The sequence below is a fragment of the Apteryx rowi genome, unplaced genomic scaffold, assembly GCF_003343035.1.
Source record: "Apteryx rowi isolate R43461 unplaced genomic scaffold, aptRow1 scaffold_93, whole genome shotgun sequence".
In the NCBI taxonomy this organism is placed as follows: Eukaryota; Metazoa; Chordata; class Aves; order Apterygiformes; family Apterygidae; genus Apteryx; species Apteryx rowi.
In genome coordinates this window covers 444,080-465,311 of record NW_020451238.1, presented here as the reverse complement: position 1 = coordinate 465,311, position 21,232 = coordinate 444,080, and the positions used below count along the sequence as shown (strand labels likewise).

Genomic DNA, 21,232 nt, shown 5'->3' with positions numbered 1-21,232 from the left:
CAGCCTGCTGCTGGCAAGAGTGTGCAGGGCCAGATGGAGAGGAAAGGCTATTTAACAGGGCTGTGTGTTATTGGAACTTGCCATCTAACATTCCTCGCTTTCCCCAGTGTGTTCTCCCCCTTCCAGGTTGGAATGCAGTAATTGCCATACCAGAAAGAAGCCATGATCTGTCTGTCTAGTCTGGCATCCTCGCTCCAAGAGAGGCAAATGCCAGATGCTTGAGGGAAAGGTACAAGAACTCCTAAAACAAACAACTAAGGAATAACTTGCCCATAGAGGAAGTTAGTGGTTGGCTTATGCCCTAAGGCGAGAGAGTTTCTAGCCTATACATGAGTCTTCTCTGTAGCTAGGTATCCTCTTTCATATAAAATATCCTTGCAGTTAATCTATTCCTGCAAACTCCCTCCCTCTTTGAATTGGGGACGAAGGAATCCCACAGGGCAGCTGCACCACTGTGCGTGGCGTTTCAGCCGTCTCCAACCTGGAACTTACTGTGGGACTGGGAAAGCAAGGTATGATACTGCTGCCCAGTGTGTTGCTGATATTGCTGTCTGTAGGCCACAATGATTGTGGGCAGCAGCTGTCATTCATCTCTTTTTCTTTCTGCTAGTTTTGATTGTCTCTTGTCAGTGGCCCTCCTCCTCTTGGGCTGAAGGAATAAACTGTTGCCTGTCTGCTCTTTCTGTAATGCTCAGTTTTACGTACCTCTGTCCTCTGTTCTGCCCTTTCTACCTCTACCCATACAGAAGTCTTTCCACATCGTACACAGCTTTGTGCTATGTCTCATCTCTTCTCTACTTGCTAGGCCTTATGAATATATTAGATGTTTCTGGCCTTTCAGTAGCTTTCCTAAAGAGGATCCTGAGAGTCTGTGTTCCAGGACGTATTACCAAATGTCAGGATTTTTCCTGTTCACTAAAGTGTTAGCTGAACTGTTTCCTATTCTTCCCTTCTAAACACAAGAGCAGGTGGGTTGGTTCCACTGGTGAAGAATCAAGCCCATCAGCAAAGGGCCACTGAACCTCTATTGTGAGTCAAGATGAGGACTACTGTCTTCTTCCCTCCCTCCCAGTGCTCTCCACTGGCTAAACCTTTCATCGCAAGTCATGTGTATGAACACTGTGTCCTGCCTGTAGGAATATTGCTGGTAACTGGTGTGAAATAGCCTCCAACAACTTAAAGCAAGGGGGAGAGAGGCCTTGCTAGAAATAAGAAAGACCTCAGCTGAGAGCTCTTCTCTGGTGCTGATGCAGAAGTCAAGATTATGCAGGACCTGCATTCACCTTGGGGTGAGGAAGGGGAGAGTTGCGTTTTTAATTACATATTGCTAATTCTTTCCCAACCAGCCAGCCTGGGATCTCCTGGTTTTCCAAGGTGATGCTTTCATCTATCTCCTGTTTAATCTTGACTTGCTTGAGAAATTGGTTTTCCTTCTTGTGGAAGATTGCGTTGGAGCCAGAGTATTACTTACTATGAATATGTATAATATAAATTCTTCACCCTCTTTTTCCTCCATCTCCCTTTCAAAAAAGAGGTGGCAAGGAAAGTAGCACATATTTCTGTGGGGAAAGATCTTCTGGGTTCAGCCTGTTTAGTAACCACAGTTACCAGAATGCTCTCACTTTAACCAGCTAATCAGACTCCCTTTTGCTGGCTGAATTTTTATAGTTCAGCTATATAAAGTTAAACATAAGAGGCATCATTATATAGATATGATTACTGGGGAAAGAATTGGCCTTCTGGTTCTGATTTGCCACAAACTTTCCCAGCAATCTTGGGTAAACTGAGGCAGAGAGGTTACATCACTTTTTCTAAATGGCTGCTAGAAATTACCATTACTTGCCATTTCTGTTTACAAAAATTATTTTTTGCTGAGCCCTTTTGATGAAAAATGTTGTGTCCATGCAGATACCTGAGTTGTGGTGTTGTATGGCCCTTGATGAAGTTGTCAGAGGTTGGTATTGCTTAGGCAAGCTGGAAACATACCCAATTACTTACAAACAGCACAACAACCTCGCATCTAAAACTCAAGAAATATTTTTTCCTGTAGGTGCTCTGAATTAGTAGGTCATGGAAATGGTTGGGGTCAAATCTAGATCCAGGTCCATATATACACTTTTCCACAGATGAGGTTGTGGTCTAGTGCCTGTCACTTCTCTGCATGAAATCATGCCATGAAAGTTTCTTTTCCCATTTTTTATGCTGTCAGTGTCCTTTTCATCACTTTAGCCTTCTGTGATTTTCATTCTCGAACCACACATATGGTCTGGTAGATTGAAATGAGGCAAATGCAGAGCCAGAGTGTTTTTCGTTTGTTTGTTAATGCAGCTTGGGGTTTGTATGCATGGATATATAAGAAAAAAATGAATTAATAATTTTAGTTGGGTTGTTTTTAAGTGTGGGGACAATGAATGTCAGCAATGGGAGCGGGAACTTCTTATGCCACATTCAGCACTGACATATCATGTAACTTCATTCTTTGTTCAGCCCACTAATCCCTTGCATGGGCACTCTTATTTAGAATAAAAATGCTCTTAACTCAGTAAAATGAGATAAACCAAATTAAAGTTCCTTTTAATACTGAATGAGTGTGTCTGTATGGAGATATAATGTGGTTTAGCTAATTCACTTTAAATTCACAGCTTTAGTTAATCTGAATTAAGTTTCTCAAGTACTGCGTGTAAAGACCTCTTTATTTAGAAAGAACTGCTCTTGTGGAAAGAGCAATGGACTCAGCCCTGTCCTGAGGCCTTCTGGCGTGCATCTAGCTTTTTCAGTGAGAGTTTCTGGGCATTAGCAAATTTTCTACCACATCCTTTTCTTCTCCTCCTCCCAGAATGCCTCTGTGCCACCTCCTGATATTGAGGTTTCTGAGCCATTACTCTGAATACTTGCTCTGTTTTTATTTGCTGTGCTGCTGAGGAAACTATTTCAGTAACTTTCATCATTTCAGAACAGGGAAAGTCAAACTCATTCAAAAAACAGCTATGAACGTACCCTTTTCATTTTGAATGGCTTGTCTAGTGGAGATCCACTGTACAGGCCAGATAAAGAGCAGGAAGCAGAATACGGCACCTCTCTACAATAGCGAAGGTTTATGCAGTAAAACCCAACTCATGTTGTGTTTAGATGGGAAAGCCAAACCGTTAGCACAACTATTTTTCTGGGTCAGAACTTGAGCTCAGAGATTTGCTTTTGGGCATATGTGCTTTTCTGCTTGGAAAAGATCTTGTGGCCATGTTAAGTTTTCCTTATGAAAGGAGAAACTGGTCACATGGGTCAAATATATCCATTTAGGACAAACGCTGCTTAATGAAATGTGTTGGCTTGCCAGATGCACAGAGTGCTGGACCATGTGAACTTTGACTGGCAAGTTTCATCCAGTTCTGTTTACTGCACTGTTTTCTGACTCTTGCCCTAATGGGAAATTGTTCATAGAATCATTTCATTGTCCAGCTGGCTGCTGGTTCTGCCAAAGGATCAGCTGGGGAGGACCAGCTGGCTTGCTCTGAAGTTCTTCAGTTGGAATTTCCAGTAGGTTGATTATGGATGTTGTGAACAATGGGGAAGGAGATAACAGAAAAAATTACTTTCTTTCCTTCCAGCTCTGGGTTGGAGTACAGAGGCAGACAAACACGGGGAAGTGGTTGATGAATTCATGTTCCTTCCACCTGGCAAACTCATGCCTGAAATGCTGAAAGCACTTCAGCTCCAAAAGCCCTGAAAGCATCGTGCACTGTGCGTGTGTACTATAAATAAGCTTTTAAAAACATCATTTAAAAACACCTCTGGCAAAGCACATGCTTAACTGAAACTCGCCTGGTGAAGGTTGACTCAGGGGTGTAGGAAGGAGATGGGGAAAGAGCAAGTGGGAGGAAATAAGTGGAACCTGCTGTCAGAGAAAAGCCACTCGTTTGTAGTTTTCAGGCAATCCAAGCTCCTGGCATGCCAGCTTTGGGAGATCCATAGTGACTTACTGGATATTCGCCCTTAGCATCCATGGGAGGCGTGTGAGAACCGAAAATTCAAGTATTAACAAAGCTGTATGAGCAAATTAACTTAACCTACTAGAAAAGTATCAGATGTCTTGGAATTATGGTTGATTCTCCAATTCTAAGAATCCAAATAGCTCCTGCTGACAGTCTCCAATCAATCAGACAATAACTTCAAGTCCTCTTAATGAATTTTCATACATTCAACCTGCCATTTAGATAGCTGCATCCCTTTATTTTAAAAGTATTTAAAAGTATTGTCCCCTGCACAGAACCAGAGGCTGTTTGAGAAGATGGGGCTCTCCTAGGGTGAATTTTCCTGATAGTATCTGTGTAAGTATATAATTTGCACTGCTGCTGACTCAAAGCTGGGTTGGCTTACTTGCTTGTTTTCTTACAGATGTGTGAAAACATGATGCATCTTATTGAGTGGGAAAAAGAAGTACTCTTTCACACCAGAGTTGCTTTAAATTGGCCACTAAGGGGTTAAATGAATTGTCCAGTTCTGAGGAAGGCTGTTCCAAAAGAAGGCATTGACTGGAATAAGGTTTTGCTGCAGACACAAGCTGATGTGCTTGCAGCGAAGATTGCAGGCTTATCAGTAAAGATAAACATGCAAGGGCTTCCAAAACCGTGTGCCCCTGCCACTTGTTTCGGATCCTTTTTCAGAGACCAAGAGAAAATGCAAAATCTTCTCTAAGATAGATGCTCTTTCGAAGAGGGCAGCCAGCAGACTTTGTAGAAACAGAGGCCATGTATTAATATGTCATTTGGAACAGGTACAGGAGATATTAGTTTACCTGGTTCAAAATAGTACTTGAGTCCTTGCAGTATCATGTGGGGTTGGTTCTTTCCACTCAATCATCAGCCTTTTGCTGAGTGCCCAAATGCTGTAAAACGCTGGGTTTTGTTGTCCTCAGTTACTTGCCCTGGCTAATTTCTGCATATGGCTCTCTACTGCCAAGCAGTCTCCAGGCTTTACTACCCACTTGTTTGCCATTTTCCACAAATACTTTGAATGTTCTTTTATTTTAATCCTAGTGCCGAGAGGAAGGGAATGGAGATAATGTTTCCTTAACAGAATGGAATAAAAATGGATACAGAATGTCTGGACACAGAACAGACCTCTTGAGTCGCCTGCAAAAACAGTCACAATGATAACATTAGGTATAATTATGGTCTATCCTTTTATATAATATATTTGTCTTTATTTCCCTCTCTTCCTGCTTGTATCACCAACAATGCAAAGCAGGAGATGCAGGAATCAAACTAGGATGTTCCTAGCACCTAGCTGCTTGAAGTTAAATTCCAGAAGTTCACATTAAAATGCAGAAATTATTCCAGATGGGTGAGGACTGGCACTTTCTTTCTGTCCAGGAAAGTCTGTGCCATTCTGAAATCTCAGCCTGGGTTCCTCTGTTTTGCCACAGAGTCTGATTGACACCTACATGTGTGTGGCCCTTTCATACAGGGGTGGACTTAAGTTTGAAAATCCGGACATTTTTGGACTGTGACAACAGTTGGTATGGTGTTTCAATCTGTATTTTAGTTTTAAAAAATTATGTAGATTGCTTAAAAGGGAACGTAGCAAATTATTGCAAAAATCAGAGAGGAGGACAGTTTATAAAAACAATTTAAAAGTTTCTCTCAGTGGAGCAATTCTCTGAATTTGGAAAGAGGGACTTGTACAATTAAAAAAAATTCTCTTAAACTTGTAATGCGATAAAGAAAGCTGGTTCTGAGAATGTGAAAATGTGGGCTCCATGTGCTAAAGCTATTTGAAAAGAGGTGTGAGTGAAGGGGCCGAGGCTGGTGTGAACGTCAGACTTCCTGCCTTCTGCACTTTCTGTGTCGCAGCTGTAGCACGTTTGTAGTGTGGCACTTCTTTTAAAAGGGACTCTGAACGAACCCAGCCTTTCAGGAAAAGACTAGCTAAAGCCAGAAATTCTGGCCCATCGCAGGAAGACAAGAGGAAGAGCTTTGTTACTAGCTTGTGTTTGATCTTAGCTGCTTGCTTTTTTTTTTTTTTTCTTTTCCTCCCCCTGCTCTCAGTAGCATGCTAATGATACCTGTGGGAGGTGAAAAGTCGGTGAATTCCTGCTAGGGTGCGGACAAGTTCGCAGTTTAGTTCTTGTCCTCTTCTTCCCCTCTGGTAAAAATTTTGGGGGTTGTCCCAAATACATAAAAAGGAACTTTTTCATAGAATAATTTTCTGTCTTACATCTGTTGAGGACTCTGAATCAGAAAGACAGTAAGCAGTTGACTCAGTTTGTTTTGTCTCCTCTCCCCCTTTCTCATGTTTAAAATGATGTATATTTATGGGAAATGACTGGCTTGAAGTGTAGGACAAGTCTGAGCTCCCCAGAAGCCATTCCTTTGCTACAGTGTTCAGTTTTGCTCTATTTATTTTAAAATTAAACCTGAAATGCCAAGTGCACCCTGAATTCCCATCCTGTTTCAGACTGACAGAGCTGCCAGTTTCACATTTCTTAGACGTGCCCCCCTTGGCATTACCCCCCTCTTAGCAGCAGAGAACCCAGCAGGGGCAGGTAAGCTACACCCTGGGTCAGGGTACTGATAGATTATTTCATTCTTTTCCATTCTTGAAGTTTTACTCCATTTGTCCTTTTTCAGTTGGGTATGTCAGACACTCTCTGCTACTACCACAGAAAGACATTCACACTCTGGTTTGGTACAGGAAGGCAGGGGGCCATGGGAGGAGAGAGGAGAGACGGACAGGGTGATGGGGAGAAAGAAGGGTGCCAAATGTGGAGGCAAATATGCCCCAGTTTCTGCTGCTGCCCAGGAAGAGGGACTGCAGGTCTGTGATAAGGAGAGGAAAGAGATCGAAGGGGATGGGTGGGCCCCAGAGAAGGTGATCTGGATGCCAAAATATCTTGCTCTGGCTTTGTGAGGAGCAGCATGCAAGTGCTGCAGAGGGAGGCTAGCTGTGGTTTGTGGTTTTGGGAGCTGACACAAATAGTCTCTGGACTCTTCCGATGGGCCTGCAAAGCAATGTTCTGCCTGGGGAACCAGAGCCGATGCTGCTTGGTCTAATCCTTTCTTGCTTAGCGGGTTCCAGGCTGTGTTCAGAGCAAGCAGTCACAGCTGGCTGTCAGAAAGGCTCCTAACTTAAGAAATAGGGTTTAGCATCCTACATAGTTTATGCTACACCAGAGTTAGATTATGCTGGACATGGCTGTAATTAAACATTTGGGTTTGGGTTTCTGTTTTTAAACTGTTGTTGTAAACCAGCAGTAAATGCTGTGGCAGGCAACCTATTACAATGTTTCTGTGCCCAAGTACCACAGGGGAGGCTAGGCTATTTTTTTTTCTTCTTTCACTAAGTGAACTGTGTAACTTTTTTGTGGACAGAAAATACAGAACAGTATGTTGACCTTCATTGCTGATCAAACTTCAGTTGCACCCAGATATAACTGATAGCAGGTCTTACCTGGATTTACTTTCTCTCAATGCACGTAGCTGGTCACATGGACGGGAAGGGAAATACTCCAGTAATGTATATTGTATAAATGTCTGGATGGAATAAGAAGAAACAAAGCATGTTAGAGCACAAAATGCACTGCAAATCTTTAAAATTCAAGAGGAGAAAACTATGATAGTTCAAATATTTCATTCTGTATCAAAGGCTGACGCTGAACTTGATAAAAGTCATCCAGATGGAGAGAGATTTCTCTCTGATGCTAAAACACCAGCGTGCCTATTGACCAGCACCGTGTTCCTTGTACCTGGGAAAGTATCGGTTATGCTAATCTCCCAGTCTGCTTCCCTTCCAACTGAGTGTTTTTCTATGGGGATGACCAGAGGAAATCTTAGTGATACTACAAAGAAGCCTGTTTGCTTAAGGGGGCATATGTACATCTTTTAACAATTTGGTTGTGTACCTCTTTTGTGGGAGGATCCCTGATCTTATACAGAGAGGGACAAGTGCTAATTAAGTTAATTCTGGAAACAGGAGGTGGTATGACCTTTTCCAAAGTGATTCCTTTGAGCTAGAGTTCATGGAGAGGTATTTGCTAGATTTGATGACTGAGTTAGCTATAAAAGCATTATTCATAGAGAGGTATAAAATTCCCTGGTGTGGCTGAGGGGAGAAAGTTGACCTCCAGTCTCTCCGGTTTGGGTTCATGATTCCTTGTCTCAAAATTACCAGCAGTGTGGCCAGGATTTACATTACTTAGTGTCAAAACACATTCATGTTTTCTATCTTATCTTTCAGCACTGAAGGCAGCAAGTAGATACAGGTTATTAGACCATAGTTTTGGCTATCCCTGCCACACTTGCCATGCACTGTGAGCATTCAGACTTTTATTGGCACGCTAAGAGTGAACTCATTTTTCTGGCTATCAAGATGTCTGTACTGAGCATCTTCCAAATCTCCCCCTGTTTTGCCTAAGGAGCATTAAGGATTCTTAACACCATCTCTTTGCTGTACTTGCTCTGAGCAGCTCAGTGACACAATTACAAGCACCCCCAAATATGTCTGTGGTGGGTTTTTTGTTTTTTCCTTTTCCTCCCCCCGCTTCCAGGGTTGAGCGATAGTGATCCGTTCCAGTTGCCCTAGTGTAGACATAACCAAAGAGGCAGCTAAACAGGCTTTCAGCACCACCCTAGCAGCAACTGCAAGAAGCCAAAGCTATGTTCTGGAGCCACGGCTGAGAACAGCAGGACACAGGGCCACCGGTCTGACTGTGTTAAGGCAATGAAACGGCCCCCTCAAAGCAGGTGAGGAGCTGAAGCCCTTTGGCTTGCCATGGGCCAAGCTCACAAAGCACCTAGGCAGCCTCCCTACTGACAAGGGAGCAGAAAGCGAGTCCTTGGCCTCGTTAGCTTGAATGAGGAAAGAGGGCAGCTGATGAGAGGGGATTTTCTTCAGAGAGAGAAAGATCTTCAGTCCCCATTCTCTGTTGTCTTCTCATATTTCAAGAAAACCCCCAAACCAGCTCTTTCCCATTCCCCACCACCACCCCCAACAAAAAAAAGAACCAGGTGGCAACAAACGCAGGTGCCCCACTGGGGCCCACGGCCACCCAGCTTTCCTGAGGCCATGGTTAGGGCTTGGACCTCTCTTAAGCCTGTTTGTAGCCATGTTTTGTGCTTCTCATGCTCAGGAGATGATAGCTTAGGAAAACAGAAGCAGCCTCTTTACCATACAGAGCTTTCTGCCATATTCATTCAAAGGTCTAGTCCATGTCTGAAGTCTTGCCAGACTAATATATGTCCTATTAACATTGCGAAGCAAAGAGCTGCCACGTCCTCATCCACTCCTTGCCACTGCAGAGCAGGAAGTTGTTCAGTGATGTAACTAGGGACGGGTATTTATTTAGATCAGAACAAAGTGAAAATCCCTATTTCCCAGTTGGTTTGACCCCTATTTACAAAGATCTATTAATGCATGTATGTAGAATAAAGATCTACATAAGTGAAAATGTGCCCTGCTAATATTAAAAGGTACACTGTGGAATTTTGCCTAAGGATAAAATGTATTTTTAATTGAAAGCTGCTGTAACTTGATAGAGAATATCCAGAGCAGTCTTGAGGATCTACTTTAAAAAAATAGTTAAACACAGAGCCAACTCCCACCACTCTGTCTCTTGGAGCTACATGCCCTCTTTGATCCATCCATGGTGCTTACGATTCCTAAGAGACACGCGTACTGCCAGTAGTCAGAGCTCATTAATATTTATACGATGCCTTCCATCTGAAGATGTGCACTTCACAATTATTAATTAAAGCAATTTCACAAACCCCTAAAATTTAGCTCCATTTTATAGCTTGCAAAACTGAGACCCAGGCAGTTTGTGTCCTTGTGTGAAGACAGAATGAGATTAGGAATGAGGACTTTTTATATTCTGATTGCTGTGAGCATGGACTCATATTATGCCATATTTATTTACCTTTCCTTCTCTAATAACTATTGAAAAAGTAGCACAGGTTTCCTTTGGGAAGAAGGTGTGCTATGTGCCTGTACTGCCTAGAAAATACTGATCAGGTGAGTGAAGGGAACCTTCTCTTTTGCTTTGCTTTTTCTTCGCACTGCATTTGGCTGCTTTTTAGAAAGCCTCTTTAAAAATACAACCTGGGAAGGACTTGTCAGCACTACAGAAAAGAGCCTGAATGAGTCTTTACTTGAATGTGTTAAACCCTTCCCTAGCATGCTGTATTTTAGTTCCAGGGTAAGAGTAGACAGAAGGGACTGTGGGTTGTAATCCAGGTCAGACGTGGGCTCTCTCCTCTCGGTCCTTCCTGGTGCATATGGAATGAAGGAGCTCGGCTGAGTGCGAGACTGATAACGGCAGGGAGGGCTTGCCATGCGATTAGACCAGTTCACTGTAAACATCCAAGTTGCACAAGTGGCTCAAACTTTGATCTTTTTTGTTGTGGAAAAGAAATCTGAGACTGTGAAACCTGCCCTTGGTCACAAACAAGGAGGTGGACATTACTCAAACTCCACTGTGGAAATGCAAATACAGATAAATGTGATCAAAATGGAACAAGTACTTCTTTCTTCCCCATCCCATGCTCTCTGGTGCACAGAACTGCTTTTACCAGGGGCTTCTATTCTGACTTGTCTAGCTCTGTTTGTGAATGCGGGCCCCAGTCCCACACCTGAAACGCCCAAATCCAAATGCTCCCAAATACTGTCTGGGATAAGGTTTAAGCCACAGGTGCAATTAAGCTTTTAAGTGGTAAGCCTATTTGGTTAGGGGCACACCTAGAGCCTACAACAAGCTGAGAGAAAAACGATCAGTCTTTCAAACTGACAGGCGGTTCCCGAAATACTGCTGGAAGGGTTAAGAAGAAGCTACAACATTCGTAATTCTCCTGGTATTTATTGTAACAACTCTCTAAACAAGTTCTCCGTGGATGCATCTGGCTGCCCTACCGAGGTGGGACTTGATTTTAATTACAAATCTCGTAATGGATTGTCAAAATGATGGTGTTGCTAAGGCCCTGGGCACACTTTCTTAGCCCTCTCTTCTTTCCCCCACCCCCTCCTTCCCAAATCTGCCTGAGCAAACACTGAAGCAAAAGGAGAAGTTTCACAAGAGCGTGGGCTATTAGCCTGTAATCTCTTTTCCCATTGGCATTTGGAGCTTTTGGTAGATTGTTTTAGAGAGAAAAATGTCATAGCAGGTTGTCTGGTAGAATGTTGGTGAATATCTTAAAATGCAAATGTTCAAAGACATTCATTGAGCATATGAAAAATACTGGATGGAAGGCTTTAGTTATTGCTTGGCGGTCTGATTTCTCTGCGCTGTCGTAGCTCTGCTCGTACAATCATTAGGACAACATCAGAGACCTTTGCTTTGCATAGCCTTGAGTTCTTGGGCAAGGATTTAAAAGTGGAACATTAAGATGTGTTAGCGAACGCATCCTAATTAGTCTCTAACTCTTACCCATGCTCAAAGGCCGTGAGCCTTGTCTCCACTATGCCTCTCAAACATGTTCAACAATATACCTTTTTATCCTAGTCTAGACAAAGTCTTAAGGGTTACGTTGTCTAGTCAACTAATCGCTCCTTTTAGTGGAAAAACTGCTTTCCTTCAGGATTGTTTCTATGCCTGCTTTTTCCTCATTGCTGTCTCTTTTCTCCTCCTTCCCTCTGCATACCTTCCCTGCAGCAACTCCCGTTCCATCTGCTGTAATGTAAGCATTAACTATTTAATTGCTGATTAGGAAAATCTCATCACTTGGGTTCAGAACAATATTGGAGTGAGAATAAAGGGGTGGGGAGCAGAGGAAGGAGATGGGCGAGTTCCTGGTTCTCTATCACTGGCTGGCCCAAGAGGGCGTTAGTCACTTTTGACGCCGCGAGGGTGTTTAATGTCTCTTCAATCTAATGGGTAGAACTGTTGGATTTGGATGTAACCGAGTCCTAGATCATCTTCTGCTGCTGAACTTGCTATTTGACCTTGAGTGAGTTAGGCCTGGCCTTTCATCCCTTAAGTGGACAGAGTGCAAGTACTGTAGCTAAGTGCTTTGAGATTCTTGAATGCAGAAAAACATATTCACACAAAGAACTAGTTGCTTCTCCTGTATAATAAAATACTGTGGGTTTTTTAGATTTTTTTCATGTTTCTGCACCAAGTTGCATGGAGTGAGATGAGAAGCTGGAGGAGATCCGCAGTTCTCTAAACAGTGAAAACCCTTTTAGCTCTATGTTCCCAAGCAACCATATGGGGGCTTTTACCCAACTGACTTGCTTCACTGTGTGATGTAAATTCAGCTGGTGTCCCCCTTCACTCCCCCTGGCATCAGCTATTCTGAGCATTCTCGCGTTATCAGCATTTTGGCTCCTCTTTACACTTGCAGTACATACTTGCCACAATCATCTGTGGTCTGTAGTATAAAACTTCTGAAATTTTGGCAGACTCCTGGGGAGCTGTGGGCAATGGAGGGAGAGGAGGTGTGCAAGCAGGCGCTGCAATCCACGGAGCTGATCTCTGCCCTGAGAATTTTTGCTGGCGAGTCACATCAGTCACTTTCTCACTTGCTTTTGCAGGACCCTGAAAGTGGACTTGGAGATGGGAATTGGACCTTTTTCTTTGTCATGAAAGAGAAAGGCCTGAAATATTTCGATCATTGGAGAACTAATGAAATTACCATTGCAAAAGACAAGAATATGATATTCTTAGCAATTAACAAGGGAAAGCATTTTAGTCAGACTGAAACTATCTTCTCATTTGTATGGGGATTTTATTGTTAGCAGATGTTTAATTTCCGTAAGCAATTAATATTTTGGAAAGCTTAAAAATTATTTATATATACATAAAAAAGCCTTGCATTTGACTTCAGTCAGGGAGCAAGCACTCACACAGTGCACCCACAAAGACCATAACTGGCATTCTTGATACTTTCAAAGGACAGATGGGTCTGTGTAGGAGAGCACAAAGGAGAGGGCAAGTATATACGTGAGCAGGGAGTGGAAATAAAGGAAAATATACCTTTGAGCTGAGGGACAAAAAATGTCCATGTACTTATAATGCTGTCTGTCTTCACCACGAACAGCCCCCATCTCGTCTCCCCCGTTGCCACGCCAAAAAAGCCTAATTCCCCTTAAACATCCTTACGGATCACGTGGCAGCTGGCAAAGGCTGTTAGCCATTCTGCTGAAGACAGCTTAAATTCTTGAAACAAAGCAAACTGGGTTGAAATTTTAGGAATTAAAAATAACGCAGCTGCCTCCCTGACACTCTGAGTCGGACTCTGATTTCAGTTTTGCCTCTGCTAGATCTTAGGTAATGTGACTGCTACAGTGTAACTGAAATCAGAATTGGATCTGCTAATCTTGATATTGGGTCACCTAATGGTAATCTGTCTGTTATCTCTGTTACATTCGCGGGAGCACGCACACCCAGTCCCTTTAGACTGCAGTAATTTATTTGGCCTATTTCATGTCTGATGGTCACTTGAAACTGTACCTCTTGCCTGTCAGCAGCTGTAGTTGTTTTGCTAAGTGAGTATCTAAAGTGAGACTTCCCTGTGCAAATGTGTATTTTAGACACTGTCACCAGAAATCCAGTGGTTCTCCTCTCTCCCTACCCCTCCCATCCCCTTCAGCTGTTTAAATTTCAGGACACATGGCTTAAATGAACGTATGTTTGGAGTTTGCAAAATGGCTTGGATGACAGGAGAAATTGGATCACACAATGAAAGTTCAGAACCCAGCCACCAATTGGTACAACAGGAGTTTGCAACTCCCCTACGCTTATTATTGTCTCGGCATAACATCTAGCAATGTGCATTTCTCACGTCCCCCTCTTAAAAATGGTAACGCAATTGAAATGAGCAGGCGGAGGAATGTCACCACCTCCCTTTGAGTGGCTGGGCTGTCAGCCTTTGCTTTCTGTGGTACCCCCAAGGGCTGTGGGTATCGGGGTGGAGAAGGGCCTGCACACCTTATTGTGCCTTCTTGCTTACGCTGGAGAATCTCCAGCTTATCCTGCCAGTGCAGTGACTGTATGTGGAGGAGGGGGAGAGGTTGTGTTGCAACCTCTGAGAAAATTAGTTGTCTCTATTTTATCTTTTGCAGCTGCAGCACTTTTTTTTTTTTCCCCTCATCGCTTCCCCCCCACCATGCGAGTGGTATGTCTGAACCATATCCTTCAAAACCAGTTTTCTAAGCAGATTAGATGGGTAGCAGAGACAGCTATGCAATCAGGCAAAAATGTGCACTCAAGCCTTCATTTTGTGCAGTGGCCAGAGCAGTAAGTGTCTACCACCTGGATTTTTTTCTTCATTCTCTCCTTTTCCTGTTATTCCACAGTGCTGTGGTCTCTCACTGTTGTAGACTGAAACTAAATGCTCATCCTGATCCTTAATAATATCAAAAATAGGGAGGGGAAGGAAGCTGGGTTCCATGTTAATAGATTTTAACATGAAACATAGTGTGCTCCATGGCCGGCACACTTCACTATGCAAAGTGACGTTTGCTCCCTGTGAGTGTGTCGAAGGATAATCTGGGGATTACCCTCGAGTCCTCCGGTACCAAGCCTCCCCTGACTAGTCTGGAAAACCAGTGTCTAAGTTTAGTGCCCCTCTGAATTCAGTACTCTCTTGGACTGCAACTGCACATGAGTTTGGTGTCTCGCTGCCCCGTATCTCTCAGTGCTCCAAATCAGTCTTGTTGCATGCTAGGAATCTGACAATAATGGTCTTCACCTGCTTTGAGATATCATGAGAACTCTTAAGCATCAGTATTGGTTTCATGTCTGGTCTCTCACAGGACAACAAGCTGAATGTAGGGTTAAGCTCTTCAGACAAGTTTGGAAACCTTACAACGTGTTCAGTGTGGGTGGAAAGTGGGGATAGGTTAGTGGGCTGAGTGGCAGACCTGAGGAAAAGAGTTGAGTAAGCTTTGGCTCTCCTCCAAGAGAGGAAACAGAGCAAAGTGTCCCAGGGGCCGTTTGTTGCTTCCGCGGGAGGACAGGAAGGAACCCGGAGCAAAGCGATCCAGAAACACTTTTCCCCGAGTCTGGAGAAACACGGGGCTTGAGAGAAAGAGAGAGAACTCAAATGATTAACCTGGAAAAGAGAAGTTGGAGATTAAGGTTTGGGAGAAGAAGAAAGAAGGAGAGAAAATAAACCCTGGCTTCTTCCTTTCCCATATAAGGCATGGAGAAGGAAAGAAAAGAGAAACTAACCTGAAGACATTTGTGTGCTTCATGGGGTAAGAAAGAAACTACCAGAAGCTCAGACAAACTAAGTTATATTTTAAATCCTGAGAGAAAACTGGGTTTTGAAATGTTGGCTCAAAGCACATGATTATCTTCTGCTGCTCCCCCGAAAGTAAAGAATTTCTCTGAGAGGATGTAAAAATTGCAAACAAAATGAGGACTCAATCTTACTGGTGTAAAGGGGGTGAAAAAGTGGGTGGAAAGCTGGTTTGATGTGTCAGCCATAAAAGCAGTGAGATAGGATCATAAAGAATTCAAGTTTTAAAACACAAAGAGATCACGTAGAGATTTTTCACACTGACTTGTAAAGAGTCCTTGGGTGCGCAACATTGCCAAATTTACCCCTGTTGGAGGGGCAACTTACATTTTAAGTTCCCACCAAAGCCATGTGCCATCTGTTTGAATTACTCGGAGAAAAGGTTTGTCCCCTTATTCCCCTTCTATTAGACGTGACAGATTAATGTCTTTGAGGGCAGATCACTGTTAGGCTAAATCTTTCTCTGGTTATGATTTCTTATAACTATAAAACAGTCATGAGGTTATGGGGTTTAAAAAGAGAGGTTTACTACAGTTTCCAGCACTGAAACTACAGGCGAAGTGTCTCTTTCTCTTTTTTTTAAAGTAAATCAAAACCATACATGTGTATACATCCTACCTTCTTTCAGATGCATAAACCTAGGGATAAGAACACGTTACAAGACAAGCATCATACAGTCTACAGGAAAACTAGTAAAACAGCTTTCTGTGAATATATACTAATCCTCACACAGAATCCTCTCAACTGAGGAGCTGCTGGTCAAACCTGAGTTGGCCTCACCCATAACATTTGGGGCAGAGCTCAGAGCCTTCAGCAACTCCACCAGCACGGGTTTCTACCCAGCTAATGTAAAAGCTGTATCTGTGGCTCAAACAGAAGTAACGCTCAGAAATCTGTTGCAAAACCTCTACTTCAGTACTTGTCTGGCTCTCTCTAACCTAGACCTTATACTCTGACCTCAATCCTGCGGTCCTTGGGTCATAACAAGAGCTGTGTAGGAGGAAAAGGGGTGCTGAGACTGCTATAATTCAAGTTCCCTATTGGGGAGATTTCTGTAAGAGTGAGCTTCATTCACTGGTTATTTTTTAAGACATTTTGTAAGAATGCCTGTAGGAAGGTGCTGTTGTGGTCGGTATAAGCCTGGTTTAAGTTTGAGGGGCTTTTTCAGGCAAAAATACAATTTCTTTAAAATAGAAACTTTTTCTAGAAAAGCCTAGTTCTTCATTTCTTTTCCCCTGTAAAATTAATGAATTATCTTTTTTTCACCAGAAATATTATGTTGACTTGTCCAGGTTTCTTGAATGGGAATACCTCTTTGTTTGGCTTTTCTTCAACTAGTCTAAAACATTTCACTCCATGTTGGTTCAAAACACTGTGGTGCATTCTTAGCAGTGCACTGCTGCTCGCTACTGCTCCGAGAGCTGTCGTTTGGCCTGCCCGTTCTCTTCTGCCGGACGTCCTGAGGGCCTTGGACTTCTGACACTGCATTATAGATCTCCCTGAGACCAAACTGTACCATGGGACACCTCTGTGTGCGCTGTGGGAATTGTCTTCCAGCCAGAAAGACTGACCCAGAAGTGAGAACAGGGTTATCAGGCTGCCAAGCTGCAGTGTCTATGAAGCAACACAACATTGTGGGAATAAAAGCAGTTCAATAGTGTACTGACTCAGAACAGAACTTCTTGTGTCAGGTCACCAAACCAAAATGAACCAACTTTGGTTTCAGTAATGTCAAAATATTCCATTTCAAATGAGACAAAATACATTGATGTTCATGAATAGATTCTTTTTTTAAACTTGTGAACTTCTGTCTACAAAGAGTCTTTAATTTCAGTTTTTCTCCCCGATTTGGGATGAGAGCAAATGTTGAAATACTGGAATTTCTTCCTTCCTGGTGAGGAGGCAGCTGATGAGTATGAGCAACCAGTTTCAGGGTTAAGACAGCTGACTCCAAAGACTTGTACATTGGAGCAAAGCACGTGATGGTGGGGCAGATAGGTGATGGAGGGGAGGGGAAGAGAGGAATGTGGAGCAGCAAAGAGGACAAGAACAGAAGAGTCAGGAGAAGAGAACAGAAGTTTCTGCTTAGCTCCCCGAGCTCTAGGAACTGCTACTTTTTTGTACTGTGCCATGCAGTTGGCCATGCCTAGCACAGCACCTCCTCTTTGCTGAGTGTCGGCAGAAATGCGAGGCCGTGCCACCCTGCGCGCTCCCTGCCGAGAGAGCCTGAAGCACTCCTGGGAGAGGGCAAGGGCCGGGCTAGCTGGAGCCTCGCGGTTCACGCCAGTGCAGAACTAGGCAGTGCTGAGCAGTTTCACTTCTGCTCCCCGAGAGCAGTCGAGCCCTCCCGTGCTAATCAAGCAGCGGTGTGAGCACCGGCCTGGAAGACAGGACTTTCGCAGCTCTCGTCCTGGCTCTGAGCAGGGCTGCCTGCAGCCCATGCAAGTTAGATAATCTCTCCGCCACCAAATCCTTCTCTGTAAAATGTAGAAAGACTAGGAATATTCCTCTCTGATGTGGCTGGGCCGAAGCATTAGTTACTGTTTGTAATGTGCTGCAGAGAGTTTATTATGCCAATGCTTTTATTATTTAACAAGTTTCTTAACTTTTTTTTTTTTTAATATACCAAATTGATACACTCCATCCATCAGCAATGCCCTCCAGGAATGAGTACCTAATTAGAGAGAAGGACTTGTGAAAAGACAAACCCCGGTTATGCACAGAACAGGTTTCTCCAGTATTTATTGCCTACATTACTGGCCAAGCTTCCTTGTAAGTAATAGTCAAATAATCGGCCTGGGTCCTTTTGTGAATGGTTTGAGTCTGTGTGGTCCTCCTTTGTTAGAGCAGCTCATGGTTTCTGAAAGCTTCTGCACCCCCTGTTCTGAACAGCAGAGCCTGGTGGCACCAGCTGCTTCTGCCTGGAACAAACATTTGCATGTGACACTAAAAAAAAAAAAAAAGCCAATTTCAAAATATAGTTACATTTTCTTATCCCCTCATTTTTCAGTCCTTCTCAGAACTCTAGAAATGTTTATAAGACAAATATATTTAACTTCTGCTACAAGCTTCTTTTAAACAAGTAAAGCTTGAAGAGGGAAATCTTTCCTTCAGAAATAAAACGGCAGCCAGTGTTTGGAAATATTTTAACAATAGACCATATGGGAGTCCCAAACTATTAAGCTTTATTATTCAGAAGGCAGAAAATGTGGTTTGATATTCAATTGATATACAGCATAAATGAGAGCCGCAAACTCGGCTCCCTTGAGCTGGGATTCAGATGTTCTCTTGAATATAATAACTAATGCTTTGGCCTAGTTCCATAGAATGCATCCAGCTTGCTGATCACAAGCCAAGAAACTGTAGGCTTTTTTTTTTTCTTTCCCTCTCTTCTCCAAAGTACTTTCCTCTCCTGCCAGCATGAGCTTTTGGCCTGAATATAAATCTCTTGATATTAGATGCTTATAGAAAATGGGGAGGATGCAAGTAGTGCACAGCAGTAGAGCTGTGTGTGTGTGTGTGTATGCATGTGCGCATGTGTGTTTGTTTTTCTTCTGCTTTAATGATGATAAGGTTTTCCCTCTGTGATATGCTGTTGGGGGATCACGTTGGTCATTCTAGGTGGGAGCTGCTTTGTTCCTGTTTCACTGTTTGTTTCGTATTGCTGTGGGAGCAGGTGAACTTCTTCAGGCTTACTGTGAAGTGGTGCCAGAGACCACGAGAGTGGAATTTGTTGGACAGAGAGACTGGAAGTGGTTTCAGTTTCTTTTTTTGCCTGATTTGACTTGCGTATATTTATAATTGTCCTTTCCTGTTCCTATAGTCTCTCTCAACTTTCTCTCCAATGGGGAAAAGAACCCATAAAAGTTGATTATAAAATACTAAATACCTTGACTAAAATCACATATGTGCAAAGGGGGACTGAAGGTTACACAGATACTGTGATCAAGTGATTACAGGCTGGATCACCAGCTATTTTTTGACACAGGATCCCTGATTTACTCTGTACGGGATGGACCAGCTTTGTCAGTGTGACACTGGATGTGGGAGGTGTAATATGAATAAGGAGTTGCAGGGAGATGAGAGATGGTCTTGTGGGTCAGGCAGTTGAATGTTGTCCTGAAATCCTCAGCTCTGCATCTGTCTCTGTCAGAAAGTTACTCTGAGATGCTAGTATCATCCTTGGAAGTGGCTATACGATGCCCACGGAAACTTTCTGTCCTACGCCCCTCATCAGAAGCCGACTGCCTGTGGCATAGACCCCTGACATGGAAATCATGCAGGTGGTCAAGGTGGGAAGTGCTGTTTATCCCTGGAGTCATAGGGTAAAGTGACACAACAGCATGAGGCTGGGCCTGCAGAGCAGCACCTTTTCCTTGGGCAGAAAAGGGCAGAAGAGCTGCCTCCTGAGCGCAGGGTGCCGTTACCAGGAAAGATGCCAAATAGTGGTGAGGACCGTCACTTACACTGGATAGTGCTTATCATGAGTTGAGGAACTGGCTGTGATGTTTAATAGCCAGGTATACCAAAGCCAAACCAGGTTATACTCTAACGGCCTGCTTCTGTTTCCTCCTCTTAACACATGCAACATGTGATGGCTTTGAATATATTTCAAGTTGAAGGTGTTCAAGACTTTTTTCTCAGATCTTTGTACTGCAGGAATTCATGAGTGACTATAAGTAATACTCCCCGCCAGTTTTGTGACAGACAACCTCTGTTATGTTGGGTCCAGCTCTCTGAATCTGAAATCCACCAAAAAACTTATTTTATGGATCTGCGATTTCCCCTAAATAGAAATCAAGAGTTAAGTTATCTCACATTTTGCTTCATAAGTGTGATGAGCCCAAGGAAAAGTCTTTCACTTTACGTTTAAGTCCAGAAATTCCTGTAGTACAGAGCACTATAGAGAATACAAGTTGTGTACTCTAAAGTTCAAGTTAAGTTTTGGCTTCTGTCTTTCCTCCATTTCCCTTTTCAGTTTTTCATGATAGCTGAAACTTTCCGTGTTTTTGTCTCTACCCCACACAATTTTTTTCTTTGGGGAAAACTGGAGCAAAATCAATTTTAGTGCAATTTTTCAAGTGTCTTTGACTTGCACCTACATCTGTTTGGTGTGGGGGAGTGGAATTTTATCATAAAACATTTGATTTATTTAATGTATTCAATAAGCGTCCAAGATGTGCCAGGTACTTTCTCAGTCCTTTTTGGATGAGAAATCTTGCAAGCTAAGAACTTAATAAACAAAGAAGCTGCAGAACTCAAAACTTCCCCGCTGTTAAGGTCTTCAAATATCTAAGGAATAAACCAAGTCTGAACAAAACGGATCCAGAGACCTGTCAAGTACAAAATGTCACATTCAGTACTGACAAGGACTTACATCACAGGAACAACTATATTTTTTAACATATTTTTTGACCCTGTTATCTGTCCAAGTTACAACAAACTGAGTTATGTCCACACAGCAGCTTTACTTTCACTGCAACTGTGAGTCTATTTTTATTGATACACCCATAGATATGATTGTATGATACTGTACTAAATAAGGGCTTATCTAAACAGGGTCACTGATTTGGACCAAGGTAAGTTACAAATTTGAGTGGAAGAGCTATTCCCATTTAACTTCAGTATCCTAACAAAGAGGTGATTGGGAATAGTTAATAAGGAATAGCTGCTCTGGAATAACCCCTTTTTAAGACAAACCCTTACTCTTTCTATAATTGCATTCTAGGAAGCTATTCTGTACTGAATCAGCATGGGATAGAGTGCCTAGAAGACGTTCAGACCAAGCACAGCTAGCGGTGAGTGGGGCAATACACACTGGGATGCCCTGTTGCAAGTATTGTGAGTGAGCAGAACAGCAAAATTGGTTGCCTGTGCATTTCTCTAGAATGCAACAGAAAGTTTTAAATCAAACTTGTTGTACAAAGGCCTCTCAGCAGCGATGAAGTCTTGCTGCCTGTTACTGTCTGAGCATTAACCCTGTGTTATGGACAGAGAGCATG

The 21,232-nt window shown here is 42.9% G+C and overlaps 1 protein-coding gene across 6 annotated transcripts in view; it reads left to right on the top strand.

The window, feature by feature from the left end:
- HIC2 (HIC ZBTB transcriptional repressor 2) overlaps window positions 1–21,232 on the top strand; it is a 74,694-nt gene that overhangs the window by 20,588 nt on the left and 32,874 nt on the right. For 5 of the 6 annotated variants that reach the window (XM_026091850.1, XM_026091855.1, XM_026091856.1 and 2 more), the window contains exon 2: window positions 20,959–21,028. The exons of the other annotated variant lie outside the window; for it this stretch is intronic. The gene's annotated coding sequence lies outside the window, so the exon portion shown is untranslated. The remainder of the gene's footprint in view (window positions 1–20,958; window positions 21,029–21,232) is intronic. 6 annotated transcript variants of the gene reach the window in all.